The sequence below is a fragment of the Protopterus annectens genome, chromosome 8.part0, assembly GCF_019279795.1.
Source record: "Protopterus annectens isolate FY-2018-M chromosome 8.part0, PAN1.0, whole genome shotgun sequence".
Taxonomy (NCBI): Eukaryota; Metazoa; Chordata; order Ceratodontiformes; family Protopteridae; genus Protopterus; species Protopterus annectens.
This window is the reverse complement of record NC_056741.1, coordinates 259,850,126-259,870,857: the sequence shown is the minus strand read 5'-3', so window position 1 is coordinate 259,870,857 and position 20,732 is coordinate 259,850,126. Positions and strand designations below refer to the sequence as shown.

General features: G+C 47.8%; 1 protein-coding gene across 2 annotated transcripts in view; it reads right to left on the bottom strand.

Annotated features, from left to right (window-relative positions):
• DENND4B (DENN domain containing 4B) overlaps positions 1–20,732 on the bottom strand; it is a 2,518,380-nt gene that overhangs the window by 629,686 nt on the left and 1,867,962 nt on the right. The gene's annotated exons all lie outside the window — the stretch shown is intronic.

Sequence of the window (20,732 nt, the reverse complement as noted above, 5' to 3'; positions counted from 1 at the left end):
TAGCATTAGGAGCTGCTAACATGCCCTGTAAGATTGCAGTGGCAAACCCAGCCCTAGACCTAGAATAAAGAGGTAAATGATAATGCTTTGTAAAGGTATGTACAGAACTCCAAGTAGCTGCCTCTAGAATGTCTTTAGTAGCTACCCCTCTCAAAAAAGCAGTAGAGGTGGCCGTAGCCCTAGTAGAATGAGGCCTGATTCCAACTGGAACATCCTTTCCATGATGAGAGTAACAAAAAGTAATACAATGGCCAATCCACTAGGAAATAGTTTGTTTCGAGACAGCTTTCCCTTGTGAAGTCCAAGCAAAAGAAACAAATAATTGTTGAGATCTTCTGAACTCTTAGGTTCTGCTCAAATAATACCTTAACTGCCTATGGACATCCAAAGAATGCAAAACTTTTTCCCCTTTATTTTGGGGGTTAGCATAAAAAGTAGGCAAATGTATAGATTGGTTCAATGCCACATTAGAAATCACTTTAGGCATAAAAGTAGGATTAGTCCGTAAGGAAACTCTGTCCTTGTGAAAAATCAGAAAAGGTTCCACTGCCATGAGGGCCTGTAATTCAGATACCCTTCTAGCAGAAGTAACAGCCAACAAAAAAGCAGTCTTCCAAGACAACAACTTCAATTCAGCTGTAGCTGCAGGTTCAAAAGGAGGCAGAGTCAGCTTTTCCAAAACAAAATTAAGATCCCAGGCAGGAGTAGGAGCTCTTCGTGGGGGTCTTATATTCTTTGCCCCTCTAAGAAACTGTTTAACCAATGGATGTGAAAACAAAGGAGGGTCACAATCATAGTGAGCAGAAATAGCTGCAGCATGCACTTTTACAGAAGAGAAGGACAAACCCTTGTCCAATAAAACAGTCAAATATTGCAATGTACAACTCAAATTAGGCAATTTGACATCAAACCCTTTAGCTGAACCCCAAAGAAAAAATCTCTTCCATTTATCAGCATAAACCTTTCGAGTACTAGGTCGCCTGGCTTCCAAAATAACATCCAAAACTTGTTGAGGGAGCTGAAGGCCCTCCTTCTTCAAAACAGAATGCGCCAGGCTGTCAGGTGTAGGGATTGCACCCTGACATTGAGAAAATGATTGTTTTCCTGAGACAATAAGTGAGGAATCTGTGGTAATGGCCAAGGTGTCCCATGAATTAAGCTCCTCAACAGAGGGTACCAATGCTGACGAGGCCAATCCGGTGCTATAAGGATCATGCAAGGTTTGTCCCTCCTGACTTTCAACAGTACCTTTGGAAGAAGAGGCAAAGGAGGAAAAGCATACACATGAAGGTTGCTCCAACTGAAGGATAGTGCATCTATTTTCCAGGCTTTTGGATGAAACAGCCTTGTGCAAAACAGAGGCAGTTGGAAATTCAGAGGAGAAGCGAACAGATCTATGTCTGGAGTTCCCCAAGCCATGGTCAACTGAAGAAATACCCGAGGGTCCAACTTCCATTCGTGAGGATCCACCATCTGTCTGCTCAGAACATCTGCTAAAGAATTTTGTGCTCCTGGCAGAAACTGTGCTCGAAGAGTGATGTGCAGATTTAAAGCAGTTTCCCATAACAGCATTGCTTGTCTGCAAAGAGGGTAAGAATGAGTTCCCCCCTGCTTGTTGATGTACCACATGACAGTTGTGTTGTCTGTTCGAATCAACACCAGTCCTGGTTGAAGTAGGTCTTTGAATGCTTCCAAAGCAAATTGAACTGCCAGCATCTCTTTCATGTTGACATGCAAGTGAAGTAGCTCTGGGGGCCAAAGGTCTTGAATCCATTTTCCTTTGAAATGAGCTCCCCAGGCTGACTCCGAGGCGTCTGTCGTTAATATCTGACTTGACTCTGGTTGGGTCACAGAGAGTCCCTTGTTTAGGTGACATTCCTGAGCCCACCACACAAATTCTGTCTGAATGCAAGGTAGAATCCGAATGACAGTGTCCAAATCGTGGCTGTGTTGAGTCCAAACGCTTTTGAGATACCATTGTAGCTTCCTCATATGCAGTTTGGCATTGGGAAGTACTAGAATGCAAGATGCCATGAACCCCAAGGCTTGAAGGACTGTCCTTGCAGTCAGCCTGGACATTACTGATAGCTGTTGGAAGTATAGGTGAAGATTTCTTTGTTTGTCCGGGGTAAGAAATGCCATCTGAGCAGCTGTATTCAGTCTTACACCCAGAAAACACATCTCTTGTGAGGGTACTAGACTGGACTTTATTTCGTTCACAGAATACCCTAGGCATCTTAAAACTGTCATTACATACTGCAGATGTTGAAGAAGTTCGTGCTTGCCTTGAGCCAGAATCAAACAGTCGTCCAGATAAGGATAAATTTGAATCCCTTTTAGTCTGAGAAAAGCTATTACTGGAGCCAGGACTTTTGTGAATACCCTGGGCGCAGTAGACAAGCCAAAGGGCAATGCAGAGAACTGATAATGCAAATTCCCAATCCGAAATCTCAGAAATTTCCTGCAACTGGGCCTGATAGGAATGTGAAGATAGGCCTCCTTGAGATCCAGAGTCACCATCCAGTGATTTCTGCCCAGCATAGGTAACAGCTGTTGCAGTGTCAACATCTTGAATTTTGGAATTTCCAGAAAGGTGTTTAGAATGGACAAATCCAGAATTGGTCTCCAAGTATTTCCTTTCTTTGGCACTAAGAAAAGACGGGAATAAAACCCTGTGCCTCTTTCCGCAGAAGGAACTTCCTGTATTGCTCCCAACCGAAGCAGAGAAGAAATTTGTGCCTGTGCTTCCAGTCTTTGCTGATGAGGCACATCCGGCATACCTTCGAAAGGAGGGAATGTGTGAAAATAAAATTTGTAGCCTCGATTTATTATGTCCAATACCCATTTGTCTTGGGTAACCAAATGCCAATTCCTTTTGAAAAGTCCCAGTTTTCCTCCTAGAGGAGCTGCCAGCAAAGCAGAGTCCGGCAGCTGAAGACACAGGTCATTGGGTCTGTTTCCGAAAGGACTGACCCCTGCCCTCCCCAGCAGAAGGGGTAGAAGAACTCAAAGTCCTAGAAGTAACAGGGCCCTGAGAGGAAGCCCTACCTCTACCTCGCCTCAACCTGCCCCTAGAATGAAAATCCGAAGAGGGTAAAGACCATCCCTTAGCAGGCCAATTCCTACTGAATTTAGGGGGCTGAACCTGTAAAAAAGTCCTTAACTGTCTGCATAGACTTAGCTTTTTCCTCCATTTTTTTCAAAACTGATTCTACTGGAGGGCCAAAAAGAACATCAGAATGCAGAGGAGCATCCATAATTCGAGCCTTAACATGCTCTGACAAGGTCTGATCTTTAAGCCAGGCATGCCTGCGAACAACTGAACTAGTAGCAGCCACCCTGGAAGAAGCTTGTAAAGCATCAAAACCACACTGCAAAGAATGCTTACCAACCTGGTCTGAAGCATGCACTAAATCCTGAAGCTCCTTACATTCAATACCTTCAGCTAAAGCATCTACTTTACATTTCAATTGTCCCAGCAAATAATTTTGATACCTGAGCATATGAAACTGACAATTTAAAGCTCTCATAGCCAAAGTAGAAGAGGTATACAGTTTTTACCCCACCTATCCAGGGCCCTAGCATCCTTGTCCAGAGGAACTGGATTCTTAACCACAGAAGCCCTAACACCTTTGGGGCCTTGAGAAATAGTTTCTGGATCAGCCCTAGGACTCTTATATAAGTACTTGTGAGCTTCTGGAACCCTGTAGTATCTATCTGGTTTAACCGGGGCAGGAGGCAGAGAATCTGGGTTAAGGGCAGCCTCAGAAAATACATCCTGAACAACATCCAGTACAGGGGGAATAGCCAAGGGCCTATGCTGAGGCAAAAACAAGAATTCTCTAAGCCTTTTACGAGAATCAGAATAATCCTGGCCTTCCCATTTGAAATGTTCCCTCATGGAATGCAAAGTCTCAGAGAAAGAAAAATCTTCTGGAGGGGACGCAGAAGGAGTAGTGTCCTCAGCCTCCGAATCAGAATAGGGAGGGAAATCCTGAAGTTCTTCCACAGAGGAATCTGACTCATTGGAAGACTGAACCAAACCCTCCAACTCTGTCTCTACCCTGGGCCTCTTCTCAGGGGGGGGCATAGAACCCCTAAGTAAAGTAATCAAATCCTCAGCCATCTTTAACATGTGCTTCCTAGGAGCTGGACCCTGGGGACTAGCACCAGCAGGGGCAGACTTAAGACTTAGAATGGCTTTTGCTTTGAGAAGGAGGAGGCCTAACTACCCTATGAGGGGAGGGAACCACCGACATCTGAGAAGCACCCTCAGCCTGACCTAACACAGGAGAAGCCACTTCCTGTAGTAACAAAGGCTCCCCTTGAGAATCAGGTAAACTGTCAGAAGGAGCCGCTGAAGTAGTCGGTGGTTCTACAGAACCGGCGTCCGGAACGGACGACTCATCCTGTTTGGACCGCAAAGACCTCTCTTTGCGTTTCTTAGAAGAACCAGGCGTCGGAGAATCCGACGGCATGTTGTAATTACAACGTTTACCAAACACGAGCCTAGCACAGTCCAACCGACGTTTAATAGTACGCTTGTTAAAAGTAGCACAAAAGCGACACCCAACCACGTCGTGCTCAGGCCCTAAACAAGGAATACAGAGCGAAAGGTAATCCCTATGAGGAATCTGTTTCCCACAAGAAATACAGTTATTAACTTTTTCTGACATCCGTCAATACTGAGGCAAGAAAAAGACAAAAGTGTCCCCAACGGGGTACTTAGCCCAACTTGGTCTCCGGTCTGAAACTCGAAAACCGACAATTCCAGAAAGCCGAACGGCACTTGCAAATGCTGCTTCTGCTTAGGACCACGCGGCAAGAAAGACTGAGGATACGGCGTCGGTCATGCGCATTTGTACTGGCACGTACTGACGTCAGTCTCGGGCGCCGATGACTGACGCCGGTTCTAGCCCTTTGGTATTCGGGCCGATTGTGGACAGCGGACTACCCCATATGTAAGGACTGCAGCAATGGGAGACGAAGAACATCAGCTCTTGTACTTTACAAAAAAAAAGGCACCAAACTGGGCATGTCTAGGGGTCAGCTTCCGGTGATTTCACCTGTCCAGCTGATGAATCTGGGCATACTGGGGCAATGCAGCAATTGCCTCATGTACACAGACAACCCTCTCCTCCCACAACCCAACACTACTACCTGCAAGAGATGCACTTACATAGCCAAACTGGAAGCAAAGCTCTCTCCACACAAGATTGTGCTAGACAGTCAGGAGGAGGAGGTTAACACCCGCACTACACTTCAAATAACACATAACCCTTCTAAACCCTCACCACCAACACTCACAATAGCAACACAAAACCCACATATGCGGAGGCCCTTAACAGTAATCTGCCCAAACAACAAGGACCTCCGAAGCTGAAATGCAAACAAACACCAATCACAATCAAAGTGTCACATAGCTCACAACACCAGTGTGCCACCCAAAAGCCCCTAAGGCAAGACAACGTACCCAACACTTTAATCATAGGTGACACTATAGTCAGGCACACTGATGTCCCACTCATCAGGCTGAACAAGGAGAAAATTACAGTCAGCTGCCTGTCAGGTGCCAGGATCCGCCACATAACACATGCACTCAAGTAACTCCACAACAAGTACAAATATGACTCTTGTCATCGTCCATCTTGGAGTGAATGACTTGAGATGTACCTCCCTGGACAACATGAAAAGAGACATGGAAGAGTTCTCGGATCATGTGGCCCAGGCAGGTATGACCCTAGCCCTGAGTAGCATCCTGCCTTCGCCCAGAATGATACCACAGTATAAGGACAAAATGATTGACTTCGACAATTGGCTAAGCTTCTGATGTCATTCAAAGGGGATACACTATCTGTCTGCCTGGGACGATATGAACGACAGACCACGATGCTTTGCCAGAGATGGTCTGCACCTGTCGCCCCTGCGATTCAGGTTACTGGCTAAGGCTCTTGCCACCCCATATAGTGCCTTTTTTAGGCAAAGGACAAAACCACCACCGTAACAGGTACAAGCATGCAAAATCTAAAGGTAATGCTACTCAGTGCTAGAAGTCTAAACCTCAAAATGCATTATCTCGAGGCACTCCTAAAAATGGAGAACATCGATATCTGTGCAGTAACTGAGACCTGGTTCAAGGCTCCAGAGAGCACCTCTACAATACCAGGCTACAACTCTTAGCACACTTTTCGGCCACCAAACCAGGACCGGAACACTAAAGGTGGAGGAGTGTCCATATTCATCAAGGATATTCACAACACCAGGCTAGTTGCCCAACACACTATCTGAAATTCTCCAGGTGCAACTAACACTAAGTAAGACTGCAATCCAAATTGTAACTTGCTACAGATCCCCCCACCATGCCCCAAGATTCTCACTACAGCTTTCTAAACATACTGGAAAATATTAAGATACAACCAAACACCCTAATACTGGGTGATGTCAACTACCCTGCCATTAACTGGGAAAACTACTTGTGTACCAACACCTTTGCCCAACGGTTCTTGGAATTCATAAATTCCAACGCCTTGGATCAACTAATCCTTAAGTCCCATCAGGGGCTCCAATATACTACACCTGGTCATTACCAACATGGGAAATCGATGCTCCATACCTATGGTCACCCCCTAACTGGTCAGGTCTGACCATAAGCTAATCACCCTTGACATCCACATCCCACCCCTACCCCCCAGTAAGGAAACCTCTGTAAAAAAAAAAAAAAAAAACTTCTCCAAAGCCAACTTCATACTACTCAAGTCAGAAGTGACAAACTTCATGACACCCCATGCAGACGGGAACTGAAAGTTCAACTGCTGAATCCTACACTATAAGGCACTACACGAGCACATCCACTTGTGCATGAATCGTGCCATCCCCAATAGAACCAAGATACTCTCCTCCAAAAAAAGTAAGCCACTCTGGTGGCCCTTTGCCATAAATAAACTTTACAACAAAAGGAAGAAACTGTTCCAGAAAAGAGAAAAATCCCAGTATGCAAAAAACTCCCTTACCAGGCTCAGTAAGAAGCTGAGATCCCTCATAAAATCCTCCAAAGCTAGTTGTGAAAATAAAATTGCCAAAGATTCCAAAGACAACCACAAAGCATTCTATAGCTATGTCAAGAATCTAATTGGCAATGCTCAGATTTGCTCTGAGCCACAACAGAATGGCATTAAATATACTGATTCCAAGGATATTGCCAATATCCTGGCAGATCGATTCAGTGCAAACTTCACCCCCCTCTCACCCCCTAAAGGGCCCATCTCAATACCGAAAGATTCCCAAATTCTGAAAATAACAGCCACACAGGTAAAAAAAAGCACTATCCAAAGCTAAGAATACAGCATCCATGGGACCAGACGACATCCCAGGCTGTGTACTACATGAACTACAAAATGAACTGGCACCTCACCTAAGGGTCGTGTTTAATCATAGCCTCAACCTCAGGCTTCGTGCCCACTGAGTGGAGCACAGCTACAGTTATCCCACTCCTCAAGGGAGGGATCCACCTTGGATCCCAGGAACTACCGCCTCATCAGTCAGACGAGCCTGATCTGCAAGGCCATGGAATGTATTATCATGGAACTTATAAACAAAAACATTGACAACCTTCAAACACTGGACCCCATGCAGTTTTTGGTTTGTGAAGGGCCAATCTTGCCTCCTGAACCTGACTGACTTCTTCGAATCAGTCTCCAGAGCCGTGGACAAAGGTAAGGTGGTCCACACAGTCTATCTGGACCTCGCCAAGGCCTTCGACACCATCCCCCACTCTGGAATCATAGATAAAACGTATTAAGCTGGGCATTAATCCCTACATCACTCGATGGGTTGCCAACTGGCTTACTGACAGAACCCACACTGTAAAAGTAGCCTACTCCAAATCCAGCTCCAGACAAATGCAGTACCTCAGGGTTCAGTCCTGGGACTGCTCTTGTTTGGCATTTATTTCTCTGAAGTACAGGCTAACACTAATGGACTCTGGCAAACAAAGTTCGCATATGACTGCAAACTGGGAGCCATTACTGAATCCCCAAATTCTGTGGATATTCTACAAAAGGGCCTTACAGAAACAGATGCCTGGTGCCAGAGCCATGGGCTCAAGCTCAATGCCAAGAAATAAGAAGTTATGTACTCACCATAACGTTCCATCTGAGTAGGTATCTTCATTTGTCTGCAACCTCTGGGTATCGGATCCGATCTCGGATCCGAGCCAGCAACTTATTTCACAGCTAATAGATCTGAGCTCCTAGCTCCTCCCCCTTACCCATAACCCCCTGCTAACCCCGAGTGACCTCAGATCAAGTTTGCCCATATATAAGCAGATAATAGGCTAGATATGTCCTAAAGGAACTAAGGAAGGGACATACAGAACTAAAAATCCAAAGGTCAGGGGGAAGGAAGGGGGTGATGGTTGCAGACAAATGAAGATACCTACTCAGATGGAACGTTATGGTGAGTACATAACTTCTTAATCTAAAGTAGGAACTTCATTTGTCAGCAACCTTTGGGACAGAGTCCCCAGCTACCTAGATCTTGGGTGGCCTTCATGGAAGGATGTTCCGGTGCACTGCGGAGCCAAAGGATGCTCTCCCTCTGTTGATAATATCCAGCTTATAATGGTTGATAAAAGTATGGGATGAGGACCAAGTAGCTGCAGAGCAATCATCATCCAACGACACCCTAGACCTAAAGGCAACAGAGGTAGATATAGAACGAGTAGAATGCGCACGTACTGCCTGAGGTGCGGGCCTTCCAGAACTTTCATAGGCCAAGAGAATGCACTGTGATATCCATCGTGACAGAGTGACTTTAGAAACAGATTTGCCTAAGTTAAATTTGGCAAAGGAGATGAACAACTGGTCAGATTGTCTATGACCAGCCGTCCTATGAACGTAGAAGCACAGTTGCCTGTGCACATCTAACAAATGCAATTTGTATTCTCCTTTGTTTTGATATTTAGGAAAGACGACAGGCAGGTTAATAGATTTGCCTCTGAGGCCACCTTGGGAAGAAATGAGGGATTGGTCCTGAGGTATACTCTATCCTGGTGGAAGGCCAAGTATGGAGGTTTTGCACAAAGGGCCTGAAGCTTGGAAACTCTTTTCGCTGAAGTAATAGCGACCAGGAATGCCGTTTTCCAGGATAAGTACTTAAGATCAACTGAAGTGGCAGGTTCAAAAGGGGGAGCTGTCAAGGCCTGTAAGACTAGTGATAAATCCCAAGGGGGTACAATGTCTTTGATAGGGGGTCTGAGCAAGAAAGTACCCTTGGAGAAAGGTTTTGCACAACTTTGCCGTGATCAAAGGCCCTGACTCATGTCCCACATGGTAATGAGAAATAGCTGCTAGTTGAACCTTGACCGTTGAGCAGCTAGCCCCCTGATGAAAAAGACCTGTAAGGAATTCCAACACAGTCGGCAATGGTGCTGTGAAGGGATCTAAATTATGGAGAAACGCTTCCACTTACTGCGATAGACCCTTCTAGTGGAAGGTTTGTGTGCCGCTACTAGTATGGCTTTAACTGGGGAAGAGATACCGGGAGTCCTGACTAGGAGTGGAACTGGAGCAGCCAAGCTGTCAGCTTTAGGCTGTCCAGATTCGGGGTCGGGAGACCTAGTGGGTGAGATATTAGATACGGTAGGGGATCCAGAATCCAAGGAGGATTCACCAGGTGAGACCACAGGTAAGGGAACCACGTTTGATGAGGCCAGAATGGGGCAATGAGGATCATTCTGCTCCCCAAATGACTGGCTTTCTGTATGAGTTTCAGCATCAGGGGTAAAGGAGGATACACATAAAGCAGACCGGGAGGCCAAGCATGCACCAGAGCGTCTCTTGGGGATTCCCCGAAGGTGGGAATTAGAGCGAAGTAGCTGTAGCATTTCGTATTTGAGGGAGAGCCGAAGAGATCGCAACAGTGTTGCCCCCCACACGGCAAAAATCCACTTCGCTACCTGGGGATTGAGAGACCACTCGTAAGGTGAAAGGATGGTGCGGCTGAGTCTGTCCGCTAGTATGTTGGACCGTCCCGGAATGTGCGTTGCAATAAGAAAGCGGTTGGTGGAGATCACCCATTCCCACACTCTCATGGCCTCTCGACAGAGAGGATAGGACCTAGTTCCCCCGTTTGTTGATGTACCAGACAACTGACATGTTGTCTGTCTGTATCGCAATAGTTCCGACAGGAAGAAGGTTGTGAAGTGCCTGCAACGCCAAGAGCACCGCCCTCATCTCCAGAACAATGACATGCAAAGAGGTCTCTGTGTTGTTCCACGTGCCTTGGACCGTCCTACCTGAGCAATGCCCCCCCACCCGAGGCGAGAGGCATCTGTGGTCACCGTGGCGAGGGGGAGAGGCGTGGAGAAGGGACGTCCCGTATGGAGGTCCGGGGAGTGGAGCCACCACAAGAGAGCCCTCCTGCAAGCCCTGTTGAGGGGAATAGGATGGCTTAGGGGGTGGTGTAGAAAGGACCACTGGACTTGAAGGGTCCACTGCAGGACCCTCATGTTGAGATGAGCCAATGGCAGAAGAGTGATTGCCGCCGCCATGGAGCCTAGAGCCCTCAGGACCAACTCTGCCGGTGGAGTTTCTAATTGGAGGATGGCCCGCACATGAAGCCTTAGGCTTTGCAGTCATTCCGCAGTCAAGAATGCTAGAAGGTACCTCGTGTCTACTTTGGCTCCTATGAACTCTATCACCTGGGTCAGTGCAAGAGAGGACTTGTCCATGTTGATAGTGATGCCCAGCCGGGGGGCAAGTTGAAGGAAGTAGTCCCTGGCTGAGCAGAGTAGTTGCCTTGTTGGTGCGGTCAGGAGCCAGTCGTCCAGGTATAGAAAAACCTGTATTCCCTGGAGTCTCAGGTGGGCCGCTATCACTGCTAATACTTTGGTAAACACCCTGGGGGCTGTGGGGAGACCAAAGGGAAGGACCCTGAACTGGTAGTGACTGGCTCTCAGCCGGAAGCGGAGGAACCTCCTGGATCGTCTGTCCATCCGAATGTGGTAGCACGCATCCTTGAGGTCTATAGAGCACATCCAGTCGTTCTCCTGCAGAAGGGGGAGGATGGATTGAAGGGTGACCATCCGGAATTTTTGTTTGGTTACGAACAGGTTCAAAGAAGAAAGGTCGAGGATTGGTCTTAAGTCCCCCATCTTTTTTGGCACCAAAAAGAACCTGGAGTAAAACCCAAATCCGAACTGGCCTGGGGGGACGGGTTGGATGGCTCTTTTTTCTAGGAGCTGCCGAATCTCCTTCTGATCGGGTGGTACATCGCGGAGGTTTCTGATTTTGGGGATGTGATACAGGGGAATGTGGTAACCTCTGGATATGATGTGAAGCACCCAGCGATCCATTGTGATGGACTCCCAATTTGCCAGGTGCCTCTAGAAACGCCCCCTGACTGCCTCCAGAGTGGAGCAGTCGGGCCACCCCTCAGGGTTGCTGCGTGGGCCGATCAGAGAAGGATTCTCTGGACCCAAAATTTTTCGGGCCCCCTCTGCATCTAGGGTGGCGCCCTCCCTGTCCTCCTCTGCCACGGAAGGACTGGTTGTCCGGAGCAGGTTGTGAGTGCTGTGATTTCCGGAACCACATCTTATTCTGTCCCTTTTGGTTCTTGGGGAAGGACCTCTGGGGAGCAGAGAAGCGGACTCCGACGGCAGACAGTGTCTTCCAGTCCTTTTCGCTCTAGACTAAAGTCTCGCGAATGGTCTTGCCAAATAAGGCAGAACCATCAAAAGGGGCATTCGCAAATGACGCCTTGAAGGGATCCGCGAAGTCACAGTGTCGAAGCCAGGCCTGACGTCTCATGACTAGGCCTGCTCCGCTGGCTCTAGCGGCTCTCTCAGTGGCATGGGATAAAAGCCGCATAGAGGTATTCGATATTGATCTTAGAGTGGCCATGCGAGTGGAATACAACTGCTTGTCTTCCGCCGACATGGACTCCGGGGGGGGGGGGGGGCAGCGTACTCTTTGATAAGGTCTCGCTGCATCCTAATGACATGTGCCATGTAGTTCAGGGACCTTACTGAAAAGGTCACTGAACTAAAGACCCGCTTCCCTAGGTGATCCATCGAGAGGGAATCCTTGCTCGGTGGATGCACAGAGGGGCTCTCCTGAGCTAATTCCCTCTTGGTGGCTGCCACCACCAACATGGCATGTACGGGGGGACCCTTGCTCCAGTGGGACTTCTCTGAAGGGGGGCTCAGAATCCTATCGGGGCATTTGGGAACTGGCTCCACAATGTCTGGCTCCTTCCACACCCTGGTGGTAATTAGGTCCACCAGGGGGTCAGCCGGAGGGGACACCCAAGAGGTAGACGGGCCTGCTTCGAACACCTCCAGGAATACGGATTTGTCAGAGGAAGCCTTGGGGGCAGACCACTACCCCTGATAATAAGCATTTCCATGATGTCTCTGAAGGAGACATCCTCGGGGGGTGATCTTGGGGAGCCTTCCCCGTCATCCAAATCTGTATCTTCTGTTAAGGACTCCGGGGAGTCCACGTGCCTCTTCTTACACTTCCGCTTGTGAGGAACATCCTCGGGGGGGGCTGTCCGAGGAGGACTCACCAGCAACGTCCTGTTCCAGTGGAACGGCCTGAGATGTCAAAACAGGCTGTCCCTGGGGCCGAGTGACGGAAGCCTGACCCAAACGAGAGGGAGTGCGGGATGGAGTCGTAGCAGGGAGCGGGGGCCTGGATGCCCTCAACAGTACCCTCTCCACCACCTCGAATGCCAAGGGAGAGCCGCTCTCAGTGGGATTCGAGAGTTGACCCTCGCCCGGATCCGAAGGGTGGATTGGGGCCGGCGCCGAGACCAATGGATCCGAGTGGCCAGTGTGCTCCGACCTGGACGGAGCCGAAGGCAGACTAAACCCCCCCGGATCCAAAGCTCAGAGCACGGCTCCGAGAGCTCGGATCTGACAAGGATGGATCCGGCAAGCTCAAGGGGAGAGTCGGCGCCGAAGTACCAGATACTGTCGGCGCCGACCCGACCCCGGCTCCGACGCTGCCCAGCTCCGAACGCTCCGAACCCAGGAAGCGGGTCAGAGAAGGAGCTATTGGGGCAAAATAGGGTGTTCAGCTCCCCCGCGGAGGGGGGGGGCAAGAGCACTCCCATCTGCATTTGGGCCTTGATGAACCTTCTCATCACATGGTCCAAATCGGCTTCCGACAGGCTGCGTGTTGATCTCGACGAGGCCACCGAGGCAGGCCGGGAGTGCCGCCTCGACCTCGATGGAGATCAGGTCTCCCCCTCCTCAGGATCCGGTAAAAAACACGGAGACCGGGTCCGAGAAGGAGGAGACCTAGACCTGGAAGACCTAGAGGGAGAAGCCTGCTTAGCTGGAGGGGCCGACATGGAGGCCTCGGCCCTACGCTTGTGGTGCTTCTCCCTCTTCTTTTCCTTCCTGGCCTCCCCCTCCTCCGGCGCAGAAGCGGGAGTTTGAGTCCCGGATGGGGGGAGAGAGGCAGGAGTGGCCGCCACCACGGCCTGGGAGGAGGCCACAAAAGTACCGGAGGCCGAAGCCGAATCCAGGGGCAAAAGTCCCGCCAGGATCAGCTTCGACCTCTGGTCCTTCAGTGCCCTGGGGTTGAACGTAGCGCAAATCGCGCAACCAGAAGATAGGTGTACAACCCCAAGGCATCGGACACACCGAGTGTGGCCATCCTCCGGTGAGAGCTTATGGCCACACTCGGTGCACTTGCAAAAAAACAACTTTGGGGCTTCAGACATTTTTTTATTTTTTTTCGACTACAAAAAAAAAACACACTCACACTTAAGGCCCCAACTCACAAGAACACACACACACACACTACGAACCAGCGAAGGGAGGGGAGGAGAACACAAATTACCACAAAAAATAATTAAATATAGGGTTTTTAATACTAAGGAACCTAACCACACACACTTTAAGGGGATTTATAAGAAATAAGTAATCAAAATCACTTATCTGAGCAGGAGCTTGTAACCTAGCTGCTGAGTTTAAGTGGGGCAAACTAGACCTGAGGTCAGTCAGGGTTAGCAGGGGGTTATGGGTAAGGGGAGGAGCTAGGAGCTCGGCTCTATTAGCTGTGAAATAAGTTGCCGGCTCGGATCCGAGATCGGATCCGATACCCAAAGGTTGCTGACAAATGAAGTTCCTACTTCAGATTGTATAGTTATCCCCTTTGGAAAAAAAACATATACCCGTGAATTACCACATAGGTGGCAGTACACTAAACACCGAAAGTGTGATAAGAGACTTAGGGACACAGGTGGACAGTGGTCTCACCTTCGATAACCACATTGCCACAAAAGTCAGGAAATCCTATGTGGCACACCTCATCACTAAGGGCTTTTCATCCAGAAAAAAGGAGGTAATTTTCCCACTGTACTCATTCCTCATTACACCCTTTATAGTATACAACACCTGTTTGGTGTGCACCTCTCAAGACATCTGCAACAACTGGGAAGGACGCAGAAATACCTCACTAAAAGAAACACAGGCCTAAAGCAGATGCCCTATGCTGACAGTCTAAAAAAACTCCAGCTATACTCTGTCACATATCGTCTATTCAGAGGCAATCTCTGCTTAACTTACATGGCCATGTAAAACCAAGCGCTGTTGGACATGCTTCACTTGAAATCCCAACCCCTCAGAAATGCACGCTCCAGGGATCTAAATCTTGTCATCACAATGAACAAACCATGCTGGAGGGATAGGTTCCTGACCCAGAGACTCCCCGGACTCTGGAACATACATGTAAAGCAGAGTGCCTCTTTGTCCCTCTTCAAAAGGAACCTTGATGATTGGATGGGGGATAGGAATTATACCTTGGGGATCACGTTAGTCGCCCTGCTAGACAGGGGTCCAGCGAAGTAAATACTGTGGGAAGAAATAGCCAGGGATTTGTTATGGCTAGTCTTGTATAGGCCCTACGGCTGACAGCCTAGTACCAATCTATGAACCTGAATTACCTAGACATATTAAGGAGTTATTAATTTATTTATTGACATGTGATTATCGAGAAAGTCCAAATGGGTAGGTGCCCATTTTCAGCATAGTTCAAGAGAGTAAAACTCCAAAGTATTACAAAAACATTAACAAGAATTTTACAATCCTCAAAAATAATACAATACATCTTCAGTTTAAATAATTATACCAAATTAGGCAATGTGAAAACATTGTTTAAGAATAGATACAACTTGCACAAGAATGACTTAATATTTAGAGACATTTTAGCCAGTTTAAAGAAATTAAAGGCAAGGTAGTATAATAGATCAGGAATTGCAATATGAAGTGGGAGAAAAAAACAGGATGGTGGCATATTTAGAGTTGGGGAGAGAAACTGACTGAAGGAAGGAAATGAGTGAAGAAGGGAGAGTAAAGGAGGTGCAAGGTATAAACAGGTACTTGTTTACAGATATACAGTTCATCCTGGGGTTGGTAAAGAACAGAGCCAGACTTTGGCTAGGAAGTCTTTAGGATAGTCTTAAAAGGGCTAGAGGGACATTACTGAACTGATGGCTACAGATGAGGAGTTTCAGGCCTTAGCAGCATTGTATGAGTACAGACCATGCCCAGCAGACTGCACAGATCTATGGATAGAGGAGTTTTTGGTCACTGGATCATAATGACTGAATGGGAACATAACTGTGTAGAATACAATTTTGTGCTGGATAAGCAGATGGATGCTGGGTAATTTTATAGGTGTAAAGAGCTATGTATGTGTTAGTTAGTGGGGTAGTTCTAACCAATTTATTGTCTTTAGTGCTATACTGTGGTAGGTTCTGAAACAGGTATTTGTTGCAAATTTAGTCATTTTATTATAGTACAGTTCTAGTTTTGCTTTTTATGATGCCTGGAGGTTGGAAAGAATGTTAGCCCCATAAAGTAATAATGCAGCGATAAGTAATGGCAAGTATAACCCAAGTTCCATTGGCTTTGTAAAGCACTCCTGCTTTTTGGAGATTTTTTTTATGCATTTTTTTATTTGCAAGTTGAATTTAACATTATCATCCACCATCACCCCTAATAATTTGACATGAGAATGGACTTCAACAGTTGTATTACTGAGACACAGGATTTTTTTTTTCATGAGAGCGGGATTTGGGGGAAAAATAGTTTTATTTTATTTTTTTTGGGGGGGGGGTGTTGATCATGAGTTCCAAGTTACAAAAAATAAGTTATGTACTCACCATAACGTTCCATCTGAGTAGGTAACTTCATTTGTCAGCAACCTGTGGGTTACGGATCTGATACAGATGCGAGCCGGCAGCATACCAAGCTAAAGATCCGAGCTCCAAGCTCTACCCCCTTACCCATACTACCCTGCAACCTCCTTCCAATCCTCAGATCGCGTTCGCCACCTGCACAAACAACAAAACAAACTAACAACCTGAGAAAACCTGACTCAGAGACGAACAAAACTCGAGCAACCAAACCTTGAGTTCAGCTAAATAACTATTCAGGTTAGGGGGAAGGAGGGAGGGACGGTTGCTGACAAATGAAGTTACCTAACAGACAACTGTTGAGCAAAATCACCTTTATCAGACAACAAAGCTTTCAGGCATAAAAACCCTACAAAGTTACCTACTCAGATGGAACGTTATGGTGAGTGCATAACTTCTTTATCTGAAGTAGTTAACTTCATTTGATCAGCAACCTGTGGGACAGAGTCCCCAGCTATCCGAAATCTTGGGAGGTCCTCAAGGAAGAATATTCCGGAGCACTGCAGAGCCAAAAGCAGCCCTTCCTCTAGACAGCAAATCTAACTTATAATGAGAAATAAAGGTGTGAGAGGACACCCAGGTAGCCGCTGAACAGATGTCATCCAGAGAAACTCTAGACCAGAATGCAGCAGACGTTGCCATAGAACTCTTAGAATAAGCATGAACTCCCATTGCTTCTGGCAAGCCAGATTCTCTATATGCTAAAAGAATACAACTCGAAATCCATCTGGCGAGAGTTACTTTAGAAATCGGTTTCCCTAGAAAGGGTTTTGCAAAGGAGACAAAAAGTTGGTCAGATTTACGAAAGACAGCCGTCCTGTGTAAATAAAAACGTAACTGTCTGTGAACATCCAGTAAATGAAGTTTATACCCCCCTGTTCTGGTAACTGGGGAAAAAAATGGCAAATTAATGGATTGATTAATGTTCGTCTTGGAAGCAACTTTGGGAGGGAGAGAGAGATTAGTCCTGAGAGATACCCTATCCTTGTGAAATACAAGGTATAGAGGTTTGATAGAAAGAGCCTGAAGCTCCGACACTCTCCTGGCTGAGGTAATGGCTACCAAAAAGGCCATTTTCCATGACAAGAACTTCAGATCAATGGAAGCTGCAGGTTCAAATGGAGGTGAGACTAACGCCTGAAGAACTAAGGTCAGGTCCCACGGTGGGGATGAATTTCTAATAGGATGTCTCAAAAGAAAGGTACCTTTTAGAAAGACCTTACAAATTCTGGTAGCAGCAAGAAAACCAAACTTGTCCCCAATATGAAAATGGGAAACAGCAGTCAGCTGAACCTTTACAGTAGATGAACTTGCCCCCTGCTGAAAAATATGAGACAAGAATTCTAGGACCGCTGGAATAGGAGCAGTAAAAGGATCCAAGTTCTTATGTGAAGCCCAAATGGAAAAACGTTTCCATTTACTATTGTAAATCTTCCTGGTAGAGGGTTTATGAGCCGCCACCAGAATGGACTTGACTAGGGAAGAGATACCGGGAGTCCTGGCAATTAATGGAACTGGATCAGCCAAGCTGAGAGCTTGAGCTCGTCCAGATTCGGAGGGGTCATTTCCGAGGGGTGAGAGATCAGATCCGGAATGGGATCCAAGATCCAGAGAGGAGCTATGAGATGAGACCGTAGGCAGGGGAACCAGACTTGACGAGGCCAGAATGGGGGTATGAGGATAATCTTGCTCCCCAACCGACGAGCTAGCTCGTCATCAGCGGAAGTGGTGGATATGCATAAAGAAGACCGGGCGACCAAGCATGGACTAGAGCGTCTCTGGAGGCTTCCCCTAAAGGAGGAATTAGAGTGAAAAACTCGCTGCACTTCACGTTGGAAGGCGATGTGAAGAGATCGCAGCAAGGCTGACCCCACTTGAGGAAGATCTGTTCTGCTACGGAAGAGTTCAGAGACCACTCGTAAGGGGAGAGAATAGTACTGCTCAATTTGTCCGCCAGAATGTTGGACCGACCCGGAATGTGCATCGCTAACAGGAAGCGGTTGGTGGAGATCGCCCATTCCCAAACTCTCATGGCTTCTTGGCAAAGAGGGCAAGACTTGGTTCCCCCCTGTTTGTTGATGTACCAAACCACTGACATATTGTCTGAATGGATCGCAATAGTCCCCAGAGGAAGGAAGGCATGAAGGGCCTGCAATGCTAAAAGAACCGCCCTCATCTCCAGTACATTTATATATCAGATGGCCTGTCCCTGTTGAACCTGTCAGTTCCCAAAGAGAAGTTCCAGATGGTCACTTTGCAGTCCATCCTCCCCCTTCTAGGGGAGAATCACTGGATGTGCTCTATAGACCTCAAGGGCATACTACCACATTCGGATGGACAGACGATCCAGGAGGTTTCTTAAGCTTCTGGCTGGGAGCCAGTCACTACCAGTTCAGGGTCCTTCCCTTTGGTCTCACCACAGCCCCAGGGTGTTCACCAAAGTGTTAGCAGTTGTTGCGCCCACCTGAGGCTTCAGGGGGTGCAGGTCTTTCCGTACCTAGACGACTGGCTTCTCACCGCCCCAACAAGGCATCTACTCTCTTTGGCAAGAGACACCTTCCTTCGTCTAGCTCCCAAGCTAGGCATCACGGTAAACATAGAGAAATCCAACCTGGTCCCTACTCAAACAATAGAATTTATAGGAGCCAGGCTAGACACGAGAAATTTAAGAGCCTTTCTCACAACCGACAGGGTTCGGAACCTGCGACTCCAGGTGCGGGCCATCCTTCACTCCAGCTCATCACCTGTGGAATTGATCATGAGGGCGCTAGGGTCTATGGCGGCAGCGATTACTCTTCTTCCGCACGCCCAATTGAACATGCGGGTGCTTCAATGGACACTTCAGATGCAATGGTCATTTCTCTCCCTCCCCCTGTATCATCCCATTGCAATCAGCAAGGCTTGCAAGCGGTCTCTCTTGTGGTGGTTCCATTCTCCAGACCTCCACAGGGGCCGCCCCTTTTGTGCATCTCCCCCTCTCACCACGGTGACCACGGACGCTCCCCCCCTCGGGTGGGGGAGGCATTTTGCGGGCTGGATGGTCCAATGCACGTGGAGCGATTCAGAGACCTCCCTGCTTATCAATGTTCTGGAAATGAGGGCGGTGCTCTTGGCGTTGCAAGCACTTCAGACCCTCCTTCCCCTGGGAACAATTGCAATTCAATCAGACAACATGTCGGTGGTCTGGTACATCAACAAACACGGGGGAACCAGGTCTTACCCTTTATGTCGAGAAGCCATGAGAGTGTGGGAATGGGCGATCTCCACCAACCGCTTTCTCATCGCAACGCATATTCCGGGTCGGACCAACATCCTAGCGGACAAGCTCAGTCGCACCATTCTCTCCCCGTACGAGTGGTCTCTCAATTCTCAAGTAGCGAAACGTATCTTCGCACAGTGGGGGACTCCCTGTTGCAATCTCTTTGCTTCTCCTTTAAACGCCAAGTGCGACAGTTTTTTCGCTCTAATCCCCCATCTAGGGGATTCTCCAAGAGACGCTCTGGTGCATGCTTGGTCTCCCGGTCTTCTTTACGCATACCCCCCTCTACCTCTGATGCTACAAGTACTTCAGAAAGCCTCTCGGTTGGGGTGCAGAATGATCCTCATTGCCCCGTTCTGGCCTCGACAGATCTGGTTCCCTTACCTAAGGTCTCATTCAGTGAATCCACCTTGGATTCTAGATCCCATTCCGGATCTGATATCACACCCGTCGAACCTGCCAACTCCGAACCTGGACAACCTGAAGTTGACTGCTTGGAGGCTCCAGTTCCACTCCTAATCAGGACTCCCGGTATCTCGTCCCCAGTTAAGGCCATCCTGGTAGCGGCCCACAAGCCCTCTACCAGAAAAATGTACCGCAGTAAATGGAAGCGTTTCTCCATTTGGGCAGAGCGGCAAGGCCTAGATCCTTTCACGGTTCCCCTTCCTTTGGTTCAAGATTTCCTTCCTACTCTCTTTAAGGATGGTGCCAGTAGTTCCACGGTTAAAGTTCAGCTGGCGGCCATATTGCATTACCATGTTGGACACGATTCAGGGCCTCTTATGTCGGCTAAGTTATGCAAAACCTTCCTAAAAGGCACTTTTTTGCTCAGACCCCCTTGTCAAAGAAACGGTTCCCCCGTGGGATCTTTCCTTGGTACTTCAGGCCTTGACCACTCCCCCCTTCGAACCTGCGGCCACAGTCGATCTTAAACACTTGTCTTTTAAGACCACTTTTTTGGTAGCCATTACTTCGGCCAAGAGAGTTTCAGAGCTTCAGGCCCTATCCATGAAACCGCCTTATTTGATTTTTCATCCGGACCGGGTGTACCTCAGGATCAATCCCTCCTTTCTTCCTAAAGTAGCTTCAGGGCCAACATTAATCAGTTCATCAACCTCCCTGTTTTTTTGCCGAAGTATCAAAACAAAGGCGAATACAAGCTGCATTCCTTGGATGTTCACAGGCAGCTTTGTTTTTACCTTCATAGGACAGCTGGTCATAGGCAATCAGACCAGTTGTTCATTTCTTTTGCCAAATTCAATCA